At 44.4% G+C, this 14,371-nt stretch overlaps 1 protein-coding gene across 2 annotated transcripts in view; it reads right to left on the reverse strand.

Annotated features, from left to right (window-relative positions):
* Positions 1-13,044, reverse strand: part of LOC117531108 (carbohydrate sulfotransferase 15-like) — a 173,666-nt gene extending 160,622 nt beyond the window's left edge. For both annotated transcript variants that reach the window (XM_034194145.1, XM_034194146.1), the window contains exon 1: positions 12,869-13,044. The gene's annotated coding sequence lies outside the window, so the exon portion shown is untranslated. The remainder of the gene's footprint in view (positions 1-12,868) is intronic.
* Positions 13,045-14,371: the final 1,327 nt, after the last annotated feature.

Here is a 14,371-nt window from a genome sequence, read left to right on the forward strand (position 1 = left end):
CCCGGACGAGGGCCAAGGCCCATGCGGACCGCCGGCGTTCCCCGGCCCCCACATACCAGCCCGGGCAGGAGGTGTGGCTCTCGACCAAGGACATCCCTTTGTGTGTTGACTCCCCAAAGTTGAAGGACAGATTCATCGGACCCTTTCGTGTCCTCAAGATCATCAACCCGGCCGCAGTGAAGCTTCAACTCCCGGCTTCACTGCGGATTCACCCCGTCTGTCACGTTTCCCGTCTCAAGCCACACCACACCTTGCCCCTCTGTACTCCGGGACCTACGCCGCCTCCTGCCCGGCTCATTGACGGGGAGCCTGCCTGGACAGTCCGCAGGCTCCTGGACGTCCGTCGTAAGGGCCGGGGTTTCCAATATCTGGTGGACTGGGAGGGATATGGACCTGAAGAACGCTCCTGGGTGAAGAGGAGCTTCATCCTGGACCCGGCCCTCCTGGCCGATTTCTACGCAAGACATCCGGACAAGCCTGGTCGGACGCCAGGAGGCGCCCGTTGGGGGGGGGTCCTGTTGTGTGGGCCGCTGAAGAGGAGGTACTGGTGGCCCACCACCACCAGAGGGCGCCCTGCTTGGAGTGCGGGCTCCAAGCACGAGAGGGCGCCAGACCCAGAAGAAGTGACAGCTGTCATTCATCCCCTGCACCAGCTGTCACTCGTTCATCATCATCACCACCATAAAAGCCAGACTGCAACTCCACCTCCTCGCCGAGAAATCGACTACCAGTAACAAGGTAATTTTCTCTGCTGACAGACACTGTGTGTGTTTAACCTGTACTTCTATTGCAGCCGTTTTCCTGGAGTGTTGCGTTATCTGGAGGATTGGCGTTTGGTGTGACAGCGATGGCTTCGCCTCACACCCCAACCCAGATAAGTGGTTGACCAGGAGCTGCACGAGTGTGTGTGATTGGAGGTGGAGGAGCTCCCTCCTAACTGTGTTTGGACTGTGAATTACTGAGTGTGCGGACTCACACTCACACATCATATCTCTGCTTTCTGCCAGCAGTACCAGGGTCGACAGCCGAAGACAGAGGCCACCTGGGGACTCGGGACTTGGCGGCTCCGGTGTTCTTCAGACCGTTGGTGGTGGAAGCCGTGTGGGACGCGGCTTCTCTCTCGTCAGGGGTCTTCTATCTTCGAGCCTGCCCACACGTCACCTGGTGTTTATTGACTGTGCAAATTACTGTACAATTCGTTGTGTATTATCACAACATTAAATTGTTACCTTTTGGCTTACTCATTGTCCATTCATTTGCGCCCCCTGTTGTGGGTCCGTGCTACGACACCTTCCCAACACGCTGTTCATTGTCATACTATCCATGAGAAAATCATCCGGAATATCCATATTGGGACCAACACACACACTTCTCGCCTTTTTATGTTTTTGGGCACCTACTTTTACAAAAGATTGATCTCACTCATTCACTCATCTTTAATCACTTATTCCAATTAAGGGTTATGTTGGGCTTGAACCTATCCCAGCAGTCATAGGGCGTGAAATGGGGTACACCCTGGACAGGACGCCAGTCTGCTGCAGGGCCACATATAGGGAAACACATTCACACCCACGCGCACACCTACAGTCAATTTAAAGTTTCCAGTTCACCTAACCTGCATGTCTTGGATGTGGGAGGAAGCCGGAGCAACCGGAGGGAACCCACGCAAACACGGGGTGAACATGCAAACTCTACACTGAAAGGCCACATGTGGGAATCAATCCCATGACCATCTTGCTGTGAGGCAACAGTGCTAACCACTAAGCTACCGTGCCGCCCACAAGATTGATCTGTACCAGTTAAATCTGAATTTTCATTTCGCTGGATCATGATTTAGTCCATCACAAATTTTCATCATGTTTAAAACTTTCCTGATTGCTCACAGTGCTCACAGTGCTCTACGAGTGCTCTCGTAGTGCTCTCGTATAATGCTACTTTTACCACAGATTACACCTGATTTCAGGCCCCAACTGGGTATTCTATTTTGTTTTTTTGTTTTTTTTTTGGGGGGGGGGGGGGGGGGGGGGTTAAAAACATAGACAATTGGGTATACAAAAATCTGCTGTGGGAGACTACCCCAATAAAAACAGCACTGATACGATCTGTCATTACAAACTTCCCGAGAAACACCAGTCTGCTGTGCCACAATTGGAGAAAAAAAAATCCTAATATATTTTCTCTGAAATGTTCCATTGTGCTTCACAAAATGTTCCTTCACACACGCATTCATCAAGGTGTGGCAGGCACCGACTGTGACTCATTGTTTATTTACTGAAGTTTGTCCCGGTGAATACTTCATCAATGCGCCACAAAGAGCCGAATCAACGCTGCATTTAAATCAACACCTATCATGCAGAAATATTACAGCTTATCTCCCGACATGGTAATTCATCTTCACCCAAACTCGTGGTGGGAGGGATGAAATGAACTTGAACAAAACAGAGTGCCTGCTAGAGGCCACGCGCACGACACCCAGTTGTGGCATTAAATCATCATAATCATTCGTCCTACTCACTGTGTAATCATACACTGCACAGAGAAAGAGAATCCCGCACGTCTTATTACCTGCCCACACAGGCTCTGTTAACGAGTGTGCTAACAGCGGTATTTTTATAACCCACAAAAACAAACAGCCTACCCGCTTCACCTTGACATATAAATATCAAAGCTCCACTATCAAACTGTCAGACCGTTTTCAGTTAACTATTCGATGTACGTCACAAATCCCAACTAAGGTGTATTACATTCAAAATTATAGATTTTGACCAAAACTACTAAAATATAGTTCAGCATACAAATAATGAATTTTTATGATTTCAATGGTATGAATATTTCATGAGGTGAAAGATGGAATGTTCCATCGTTCACCGAATTACATATTTGTTCCACTGAAAGAATGTAAAAATATTCATTATTTGTTTTATATAACGGCTAAAATAGATCCTTGTCATTTGACATTATATTAATTTATAGACAAAAGAAAAGGGACTTACATTTTGGTATTCATCCCTGGTGCTTTGAGGTCAACAGCCCAACAGGAACTTTAAATAGGAGTCCAAAATTGTTTTCAGTCAACTTGGAATATCAGATGTAGTCCAAGATACTTAAAAAAAAAGACTTTGTGTACTTCCTCGGTCCAGCGAAAAATCACATCAGAAATTTGTCCAGGTTTTCATCCTAACAGCTTGTTATGTGTGTTTGAAGAATTAACACTGCCAGTTAGCGCATTCAAATTGCCGTCTGTCAACAAAACAAACTCTGCCATGTTTAGCTAAATGGCGCCCCCACTGGTGTGTGCGTGGGTGGTGTTTGCAGTGTGCAATGGTACAGAACACATGGAACCAAATTTGCACCATAAATGGAACCATATTTGCACACTAAATTTTTTTTCAATTTCAATTTATTTTCATTTATATAGTGCCAATCACAACAGAGTTGCCTCAAGACGCTTCACACAAGTAAGGTCTCAAGCAGACCAGACTCAATGGTCTGGTCACGCTCAACGCTAAATGCAAAACAACAGAAATGGAACAAATAATCCATGTCATGTGACATAAAAAGCACCAATCAAATGACAAGAATCCACTCAGCCGTTAAATAGGCTGATAATGGATCTATTTAAAAAAAAATACTTTTAATCCAGGCTGCTCATTACTGTTTTCATTTATTCATTTGTTGGTTGGTTGGTTTTCAGTCCATATTCACACAAAAATTATCCACAGGTTCATCCACTGGACATTGCATATTTCATCCTCCGGCTGGCGATCACGCGACATCTGTGTATGATGTGCCAGCCACATGCTCTTTGATGGCATGGACTGCTGGACATTACATATTTCATCCTCCAGCTGGAAATTGCACACCATCTGTTCGTGACTGACCCAGTCAGGAGCTCGTTAATGGCCCCTTCACACATAGTGCCAATTTGGTCGATTTGCACAGAAAGTGTGCATGAAGCAAGAATCGTGTGCAAAACGTGTAATTTTGTAGCTGCCTCCAACGCCCTGTACACCTGTTGCTACAACCAGCAGCTGAGTGTGCACTGTGCGAGCCGACTGAACCCTCTCACGGCAGATGTCGGCCAAATTCCAACTGACACACACTAACATCTAACACCGCTCGCATAGCACTTAGAAAAGGTGTAGCCATTCGTACTATCATCATGAAAACAGTCTGCAGACAATCACTATTGAGTTGGATGTGAAATTTGTCTAAGTGCCCTATGACTGTGAAATTGCCGAGTGTACATGTGGCGTGCCAGAGTGTCGGCTCCCCCCACAACATGTGCGTGTGTTTTGCTCCCCCCTCACAACACATCTGTGCGTGTGATTTGCTGCCCCCGCAGATGAGGCATCTCTCATCTGATCACAGAGTGACATCTTGGTCTGTATGCTGACAGGACAGGGGGCGTGGCTGGCTGCCCACAGCTGTTGGGACATCTCAGGTTCTGGACATCACAGCTGCAGCACACATCCCATGTTTTGACGGACACGTGCATGTGTGCTTGTGTGGAAATACATAAAATCATATATCGCTTTTGCGATATGCGTTTATCTGCTTGTTGATTTTATGCATTTCATGCTCCTATTGTAAGATAGTGATTGTAGTGTAGTGGTAAAGTTTCTGTCTGGTAATCAGAGTGTGTGGGTTCAAATCCTGTAGCATTTTTTTCTTTTTATTTAACCAGAGTTATTTAACTGCCCCTTCATAACTGTATGTCTGTGACCATGGGTCATCTAACAGACGGATCATATTTGTATTGCCCGCTTGATAAATGCTGTGTTTTTATATGGCGTGTGGGTTTATTTCATTTTAAATACGTCCATCTCCTTCCTCATATGAGGCAGATTCTTGCAACTTTCACAGGACTGTGATCATAGCTCAGTGGTAAAGTTTCTGACTGGCAATCAGAGCTTTTGGAAGGCACAGATTCGAGTCCTGTGGGTGGCATGTAATTTTTTTTTTTTAATTTTGAAAATTGGCTGTGTTCCCGCGTGCAGAAAACAGTTGCAGCATGTATTTTTTTTTCTTCTTCACACCAGCTGCACGATGTGGTGCAGCTGCTGGCAGTGTGTTCCCATGTGCATGAACTGTCGCACCAGCATTGTGCACACCTGCCCGTCGGCGTAATGTTTTGTGGTTCGATCATATGAGCTGTTTGCTGTGGGTCACCCTGGAGCTGTACGTATTCGCACTATGTGTGAAGGGGCCCTAATGGCGTGGACTGTTGGACATTACATATTTCATCCTCCAGCTGGTGACTGTACGCCATCCATTCATAACGGTGCCAGCAGGGGCCTATTTGATTGTGCGGCCTGCTGGACATTACATATTTCATCCAGAGGGAAACCATGGTACAAGTGGGTGACTGCCCTGTTCACAGTTTTCTTCCTTTTATATTTTTTCTCCTCACTGGAACCACACTAGGCTTTGTTGTTGTTGTTATTATTTTTATTGTTATTATTATTATTTATTTTATTTTATTATTATTTACAGGGCTGTTACTTATTGGGTACAGTCAGGGGAATTTCCACAGTGTCTAACCACATAATAGCAGGATAATACCAGCTGAACAAATGTATCATCATTTCAGCTGCAAGTGGTGTTAACGTGCCTTGACACTTGCACGCATTTTGGCTCCACACTCTCGCACACGTCGTTGTGACAATGCCACCTGCTGTGTTCCCAGCTGGATGCCGCACTTTGTGCGGTGGACACTGCATATATAAAATAATTATTTATTAGTAGATTAATCATTTTCTCTCAGAGTTTGGCTGTTGAAAACACCTCTAATCACTTCCAGAATTACAGAGGACTGTTTCATCTGCAGCTTTTTTTCTCTCTCTCACTTTTCTGCACTTCATGAGGTGGAGAATGCATTTGGAACCATCTAAAAGGTAACTATTTGTTATGTTTATATTATAATAGCCAGTGGTGGGCACAGATAACCAAAAAATTAACTTCAATAACAGATAATCAGATAACTGAAAAGTTATCTTTGATGAAGTTAAAATGATAAACCACCCAAAAATGATTCGGACGTTACAGATAACTGATAAATTCCAGTATTGTCTCTGGTACACTTGCAACTACTAACAAGCTGAGTTTGAGTTTTAACACCATGATTGCTGCCGGAAGCATCAAAGGCGATGACAGACCCAGACCCAAACAATGAGTGAGCACTTCTGTCTTTGAGCGCCCTGCCCCCTGCTGGAAGCTCCTGTTTACTACATGGCTTCCAGCACAGAAGCAACTGAGAGGAGCCACAAAGCTCAACTCTCAACTCAATCACAACGCTGCCGTCAGGCGGAGGTCTTGGAAAATAAAGCAATGCTGACTTATGGTTTGATGTAAATAAAATGAATACTGATAGAATAACTCCATCCATCCATCCATTTTCTTCCACTTTATCCGGAGTCGGGTTGCGGGGGCAGCAGCTCAAGCAAAGCCACCCAGACCTCCCGATCCACACACACCTCCCCCAGCTCCTCCGGGGGAACCCCAAGGCGTTCCCAAGCCAGCTGAGAGATGTAGTCCCTCCAGCATGTCCTGGGTCTTCCCCGGGGCCTCCTCCCAGTGGGACGTGCCTGGAACACCTCTCCAGCGAGGCGTCCAGGGGGCATCCGGAAAAGATGCCCGAGCCACCTCAACTGACTCCTTTCGATATGGAGGAGCAGCGGCTCGACTCCGAGCTCCTCCCGAGTGACCGAGCTCCTCACCCTATCTCTAAGGGAGCGCCCAGCCACCCTGCGGAGGAAACTCATCTCGGCCGCTTGTACTCGCGATCTCGTTCTTTCAGTCATGAGCCAAATCTCATGACCATACGTGAGGATCGGAACGTAGATCGATCGGTAAATCGAGAGCTTTGCCCCCCTACTCAGCTCTCTCTTCACCACGATGGTCCGATACAGCGACCGTATCACTGCAGATGCTGCACCTATCCGTCTATCGATCTCATGCTCCATCCGTCCCTCACTCGTGAACAAGACCCCGAGATACTTAAACTCCTCCACTTGAGGCAAGGACACTCCACCGACCTGAAGAGGGCAAAGCACCCTTTTCCGGTCGAGAACCATGGCCTCGGATTTGGAGGTGCTGATTTTCATCCCAGATGCTTCACACTCGGCTGCAAACCACCCCAGTGCACGCTGAAGGTCCTGATTTGACGAAGCCAACAGAACCACATCGTCCGCAAACAGCAGAGACAAGATTCTGTGGTTCCCAAACCAGACCCGCTCTACACCATGGCTGCGCCTAGAAATTCTGTCCATAAAAATAATGAACAGAACCGGTGACAAAGGGCAGCCCTGGCGGAGGCCAACGTGCACTGGAAACAGGTTTGACTTATTACCGGCAATGCGAACCAAGCTCCGGCTGCGGTCGTACAGGGACCGGATAGCCCTTAGCAAAGGGCCCCGGACCCCGTACTCTCGGAGCACTCCCCACAGGGTGCCCCGAGGGACACGGTCGAACGCCTTCTCCAGATCCATAAAACACATGTGGACTGGTTGGGTGAACTCCCATGAACCCTTGAGCACCCGATGGAGCATGTAGAGCTGGTCCAGTGTGCCATGACCAGGACGAAAACCACACTGCTCCTCCTGAATCCGAGGTTCGACCATCGGTCGAATTCTCCTCCCCAGTACTCTGGAATAGACCTTACCGGGGAGGCTGAGGAGTGTGATCCCCCTATAGTTGGCACACACCCTCCGGTCCCCCTTCTTAAACAGAGGGACCACCACCCCGATCTGCCAGTCCAGAGGCACTGTCCCCGATCGCCACGCGATGTTGCAGAGGCGTGTCAGCCAAGACAGTCCCACAACATCCAGAGACTTAAGGTACTCAGGACGGCCGGGCTCAGCCCGAAAGAGTGACGTGGGCCCACCCTCCTGTGGGTTCACCACCTGCAGAGGGGGCCATAGGGGTCGGGTGCAGAGAGGATTGGGTGGCGGTCGAGGGAGGGTGGCTCGGCGGCCCGGTCCATGCTCACAGCCCCTGGCTGTTGGGACGTGGAATGTCACCTCGCTAGGGGGGAAGGAGCCTGAGCTTGTGAGGGAGGTTGAGAGATACCGACTAGAGATAGTCGGGCTCACCTCCATGCACAGCTTGGGCTCTGGTACCCAACTCCTGGAGAGGGGCTGGATGCTAGAATAACTCCATTAATGTCAATTCTGTCATTTGTGCAAATTTAACATATAACATATATCTTTTTAAGGTTGAATAATGCACTAATTCTGAAGTTTTATAACACACACAGACAGATGGCATTCTGGGTAAAATGTGCCTCCACTAACACTGATTGGTTGACTCATTCATTCTATGTAAACCAACACGTTAATGTGAGGTGTGTCGTGTGTTGGTGTTTACAGATAAATGTGCTTTTGTAAAATATGCCATTTTTTATTTGTAAAAAAAAGGCATTTTCAAAAAAAAAGCCAAGTTGTAATTAGATAACCATCTGATATAACCGGTGTCAAAATAAATAGAACACTGCCATGATCTACTGGTGCCAGTGTGAGTTTCGGCCCTTTTTCATCTGATTTTTCTTTCATGTGAGAATTTTTTGGATTGCACAGAGTTTCAGGTTAACTGCACGTCCTGCATTGTTTAGTATACATGGAGTAACGAGCTGTGTTTAACATCTCACGACCACCTCCTGATCGGCGATCGTATGGTCAGATGAAAATCAAACCTGTTTGATATTCTGGTCGGCCGTCGTGAGGACATCCTGCTGCTGAAGTGCTACAGGCGTCCAACCTCTTGCATTGTGCCTGTGCAAACACCAAAGACCTGTCTTGTAATGTTTTTTTTTTAACTTTGATGTCTCCCATCAAGAGTTTTTGTAAATTAAGTTTGAAAAAAGCTTCTGTTTACATTTTGCTTCTGGAAACATGAGTCCGATGTGTGATTTTTGAACATACGTGTGTGAGAACATAAATCGTGCGCTCTGAACTTTTACACCATGCGGTTCTGTGGTACAGTTTGAGCTACAACCGAGTACAGTGATTGAAAATATCAGTCCAGCTTCAGGGCGAATACTGCCATGAACACTACTGCCATCTACTGTAGATGGCAGTAGAGACCTTGAAAACATGCCAAAACAAAATTCCAGATAATCTGTGTTGCTACGTTTAAGATGCATGGAATTTAATAAATGCAAACACAATAACAACATCTATAAGCGCAGAGAATATATTCACGAGAGTTTTAGGCACTAGAGTTTAATGCTGTTGTCCGTGGAGCCTGATCAGAGTGTCTCAAATGCATTTCTCATGTCATGAACGTACTGAGATTACCCTATGCTACCCATAAGGCACCTGGACACAGCATGTCCACACTAAAACCTTAAAAATTAGCGCATTACTTTAAAACTAAAACATATATCTGATATTTTCACTTTATAAAACTTCAGACGTTACGTTAATTTAAATAACTTGTCCGAAATTAGTTTGGTTAAAATTTGAACCATAAGTTAAAAATGTATGCCTCTGGATGACTTACCATACCATACCATACCTTTTATTTATATAGCACATTTCACAAACATAGTTTCCAAAGTGCTGTACAAAAAAAAAAAACACACACACACAGAAGACCACACACTCACGCGGTGTTAAAAGCCAAAGACTTGGGTGACTTTCCCAAAGACTTTCCCTGCAGAGAATAGAGTAGTTTCTTCTAGAAGCAGCTCTGCTCTGTTTGCAGAGGATAGAACTACACATCTGCTACAAAACATTTAACAAGTAGGTGCTCAACTGATTTAAAATTTTCTAAGTGTTTGTAGCTGTTCAGCTTTGTTTACCACGTTAATGGTCTAAAAATTATCGGAAGATAATTAGTCCAATAATGGTTTTCAAAGTTATCTGAAAAGATAATCCGATAATGAAGACATTATCTTCGATAATTATCGGATTATCGGAACTGTTCCCACCACTGGTAATAGCTTGGTAAAACTGTTGCGTGTTCATTTTTTCTTATGAGTAGCTGTAAAAGAATGTTTATGATAGATTTAACATCTCATTATAATCGTTCAAATGAGCTGCGCTGTGATGCGGTGCACTGACGCAATCACTTGCACTCAAACGCAGTGTTTTTTTAATTGTTTAAACAATGTCATGTGAAGTTCACGTAATTAATGCGTGACAGACATTTTTGCCCTCTTGCACGAAGCCGCACACAGTTTACAACGGTTTACTACAGTTTACAACAAATTTAGTCTCCTGAACGGCAGAGTGCGTGCAAGTGCACGGATCAAAGTTGTGCAAGTGTCAGGGCACCTTAAGTCATCTGTGAAAGTGCCGCACGGATTTCGTGTGCAAAGTAGCAGATCCTTGGATCAACAAAGTCTGTGCTTGGCATTCGAGCGGCACTCACACGATATGTATATGGACGTCTTCGCCGTGGGTCCATGTGAAATTCGGCTGGCATTCAGACAACATGTGCTGACGTGTCATTTGTACCACTTCAGTGAGATACCAACTGTGTTTAGTTGTTAATTTGCATCTCCAACTTGAAGGTCGCAGCCCAGTGATATAGGACCCTATGAGCCAGGGTCAATTCCAAAGTGTTCCCACTACAATGTGTCTCTGTCTCTGCACTTGTGGACGAAATCCAAACAGGAGTCATCAGTGACTGGGGGGTTGTGTGACTTGGACACTACAAAACCCTGCACCACACTGGGCTCTACCACACTGGGCTGTACTACACATTAGTGTACCACACTAGGCTGCACTGCATAATACTGAACTATAGCAGTCTGTACTACACAGGGCTGCACCACACAATGCTGTACCACACTGGGATGTACCATTCTGAAGAAGAAGAAGAAGCGTTCCTTCATTTTTTACATTAAACGTTGAAAAACCCTGAAGATGTAATTTGATGACCAGTATTTATCAGCATTTAAGTATCCCTGCAAATGTACAAGATATACTGATCTCCGAAATTAAATATTTAAAGACAAAATATGTTTATCTATAACACACACACACACAAAGAAAAACTCAAATTTGATGTTCTGTTAGAAATTTAGAGACATACTTTCTCAGCTTTGCTTTGAAAAACAAGTCTGAAAACTATCTGGCTGGAATGTGTGGAGTGTGCATGAAGGAAAGAAAATAATTCTGATTGGTTGGTTATTGTCAAGGTCAGAGGATTGGACTTTGCTTGAGTTTTTTTATGAATCATATTTAAATCATATTACATCACACGTCATATTTGTCAATTATGCTACAAACTCACCTGTTAAGCCTCCTTGACACTTGCACAAATTTGACCCCCACACTGGCAGGCAATGTTGTGCGTCAATGAGTAAACTCGTCATAAACTGTGTGTGAACTGTGCGTGGCTGTGTGCCAATGTGCAAAGAAACTTTTGAAATGTTCAAAATTTCTGGTATGCATTAATTTCGTGCCACTTGCGTGAACTAGTCGTGACCATTGCACAACCTATTCGAAAACACTGCGTGTCAATGTGTGTCATTGCGTGTCACTGCCTGCAGGGCACCTGGACCTGAAATTAGATTATGAAGAGATGTTACATCTATAATAAACATAACTTTACAGATACATTATCTAACTCATAAGAAGGAATGAAAATGCAACGTTTTTACCAATCCATTGCAATACATACATATATATATATATATATATATATATATATATATATATATATATATATATATATATATATATATATATATATATATATATATATATATTAAATAATTACTTTTGCGACGAGATTTCAAGTGCATTCTCCACCACACGAGACAACCAGTAGCTGTAGATAATTTCTCTGTGATTTTGGGAGTGATGAGAGAATGACTTCATCAGCCAAGTTGACTCAAGAGAGCCAGCCAAGAGAGCAAATGTCTCATCGGCTACGAAATGACACGGCGCAGGCTTTATTTTATAGCATGGTGTCAAATGGGGCAAAGTGCGACGCATTGGCATGACAAATGCAGTGTGGAGTTCAAATTCATGCAAGTGTCAAGGTGCTTTTAGGCTCCTCTTCAATACATTACCTGTTTTTAATATATCACAATAAAATGGCACTTCTGTTTTACAACTTTTAAAATATATGTTTTGACACAAATCTAAGCCCATACAGCAGTCAGGTTTTGGTATCTCCCATTGGTCAGCAGGTAAAACCCCTTTGTTCTGCCTGTCATGCATCTCAAGCGTGATAAACCAACTCATCCTGATTTTTGTTTAAATCAGGATTTGAATTTTTTGAATTTGAATCTGATTTTTTTTTTTTTTTTAATCAGAATGAGGATGATGAAAACAATCAGGAAGCATGAGGGAAAAATCAGGATGAGCTGGCATGATAAACCAACTCATTCCTGAATTTTTTATTTTAAAAAAATCAGGGTTTGAATTTTTTGAATTTGAATCTGATTTTTTTTTTTTTTTTTTTTTTTTTTTAATCAGGATGGGGATGATGGAAAAAAATCAGGATGAGTTGGTTTATCATGTAAGCGTGTGTTCGAGCCGAGCGCAACAACATTTGATAAGATTTTCTTGACTTGATTCTCCGACATAAGCAGCAGCTTCTCTCTCTCTTTTTTAAACCACTTTAAAGTGAAAAAGTGAACTCAAGAGGCGGATTAGAATAACATAGTGAGCCATTGATTGTGAAGGAGCAGCCGGCGCCGCGCCGCTGAAAGGAGCCCGTTATACCGGCTCTGCACACGCGCGCGCGCGCACACACACACACACACAAACTTCCATTTATGCTGCATCCAAACAGCTCCGATCTCTCTCTCTCACACACACACACACACACAGCACGGACTTCACCCTATAACGTAGATTTTATGACATAATTCATACTGCACGTGGTTTTGAACGGAAAGTAAACCTACCATGTGCTTGTCGTCGGCGCGCGCGATCACACCAGCATCCGGATCAAAGTCCTTGTGAATGCCAGTGGATCGGTTTCCATTCCGATCACAGCATTAATGCCAGTAAATCCTTTGTCACTGTGTCTTTTTGTCACTCCTCGCTGGTGGAAACGTGAGTTGGAGACTGTGTGTGTGTGTGTGTGTGTGTGTGTGTGTGTGTGTGTGTGTGTGTGTGTGTGTGTGTGTGTGTGTGTGTGTGTGTGTGTGTGTGTGTGTGTGTGTGTGTGTGTGACAGCTGCTCTGTCTGTCTGCAGCTCCAAATATGAACACACTCTGTCTCTCTCTCTCTCTCTCTCTCTCTCTCCCCCCCTCCTTTAGGGGTGAGGTGAGGGTGAGCCACAGTGGGAGGGAGCAGTGGAGGGGGCTTCTTTGCCAAAATTAAACTGTTTAACTAGAATGGCACTCGGAGCACTCACAGTTCAGCCAAATTTGATTTTGCATGCAAAACTGAGTACATATGGCACTTTAACACCCCGTTTACACCGTGTCCACGGCCGAGTTGCAATAGAAAAATGTTCACTCTCACTTAATCAGTTATGGGTCTCATAATCGGTCTTGTTAAACTCTCACGTTTCAACTCACTCTCAGCTTGATCCTATGGGTCATAATAGACTCCCAATTGGCTCTGCATGGGGTTGAGTCAATGATCGCGGATATTAACATATTTTTTCACTTGCACAATTCAGTCACAATGCAAGCTTGGTGTAAACGCAGTTAACAGATCACAACGGAGACCAGCCAAGACTTGTGAGAGGTGACAGATTGTCATGATGTTGTGGGTCTTATATAGGTCTCAGTAAGATGTAAAACGGGGTATTAGAGGGTGTCCTTCAATTTTGTCTTAGCATAGTCTCGTATTTTTTTTTCATGATTCTGTCACAAAATGCCACATTTTGTGACACAGTCAAGTTTAATTCACAATTTTAACCCCAACCATAACCACAACCACCCCACGTGCCACCCCACAAATTCTGTGTTACGCTTGTTTGACGTTATCGTGAACTAATAGATTAAATCACTTTTCGTGATGCCATCATGAACTGGTGTGCGATTGGGTTAGACATCCTCCCGGGGCTTAAAAATGAAGTCACAGCAGAAGTGGCAAAACCTGCAGTTCCTTGAATGGCCACTAGCAAAAGTGAGCCTGAAAAAACAAAAAGTTACAACAATTACAACAATTTTGATTTCTATAAATAAATGTACAGATATTAATTTTTGTATAAAGTCCCTCTCACACAGAAGGCGTGTGCATGGCATTCACCACATCACCGCTACAAGCACGACACTCAATGCCACATCATGGCGAGTGATTTGGTCATGTTCAAAACACTCGTCACTCAACTGCACCCATCGCGCGGCCTCTCACCACATGCTGCTAACTCGGCAGGCACATTAACTATTCATTAATATTTTTAGTAATATTTTTATTATTACAATTATTCACTAATTATTCATACCTATATG

Source organism: Thalassophryne amazonica, chromosome 18 (assembly GCF_902500255.1).
Source record: "Thalassophryne amazonica chromosome 18, fThaAma1.1, whole genome shotgun sequence".
In the NCBI taxonomy this organism is placed as follows: Eukaryota; Metazoa; Chordata; class Actinopteri; order Batrachoidiformes; family Batrachoididae; genus Thalassophryne; species Thalassophryne amazonica.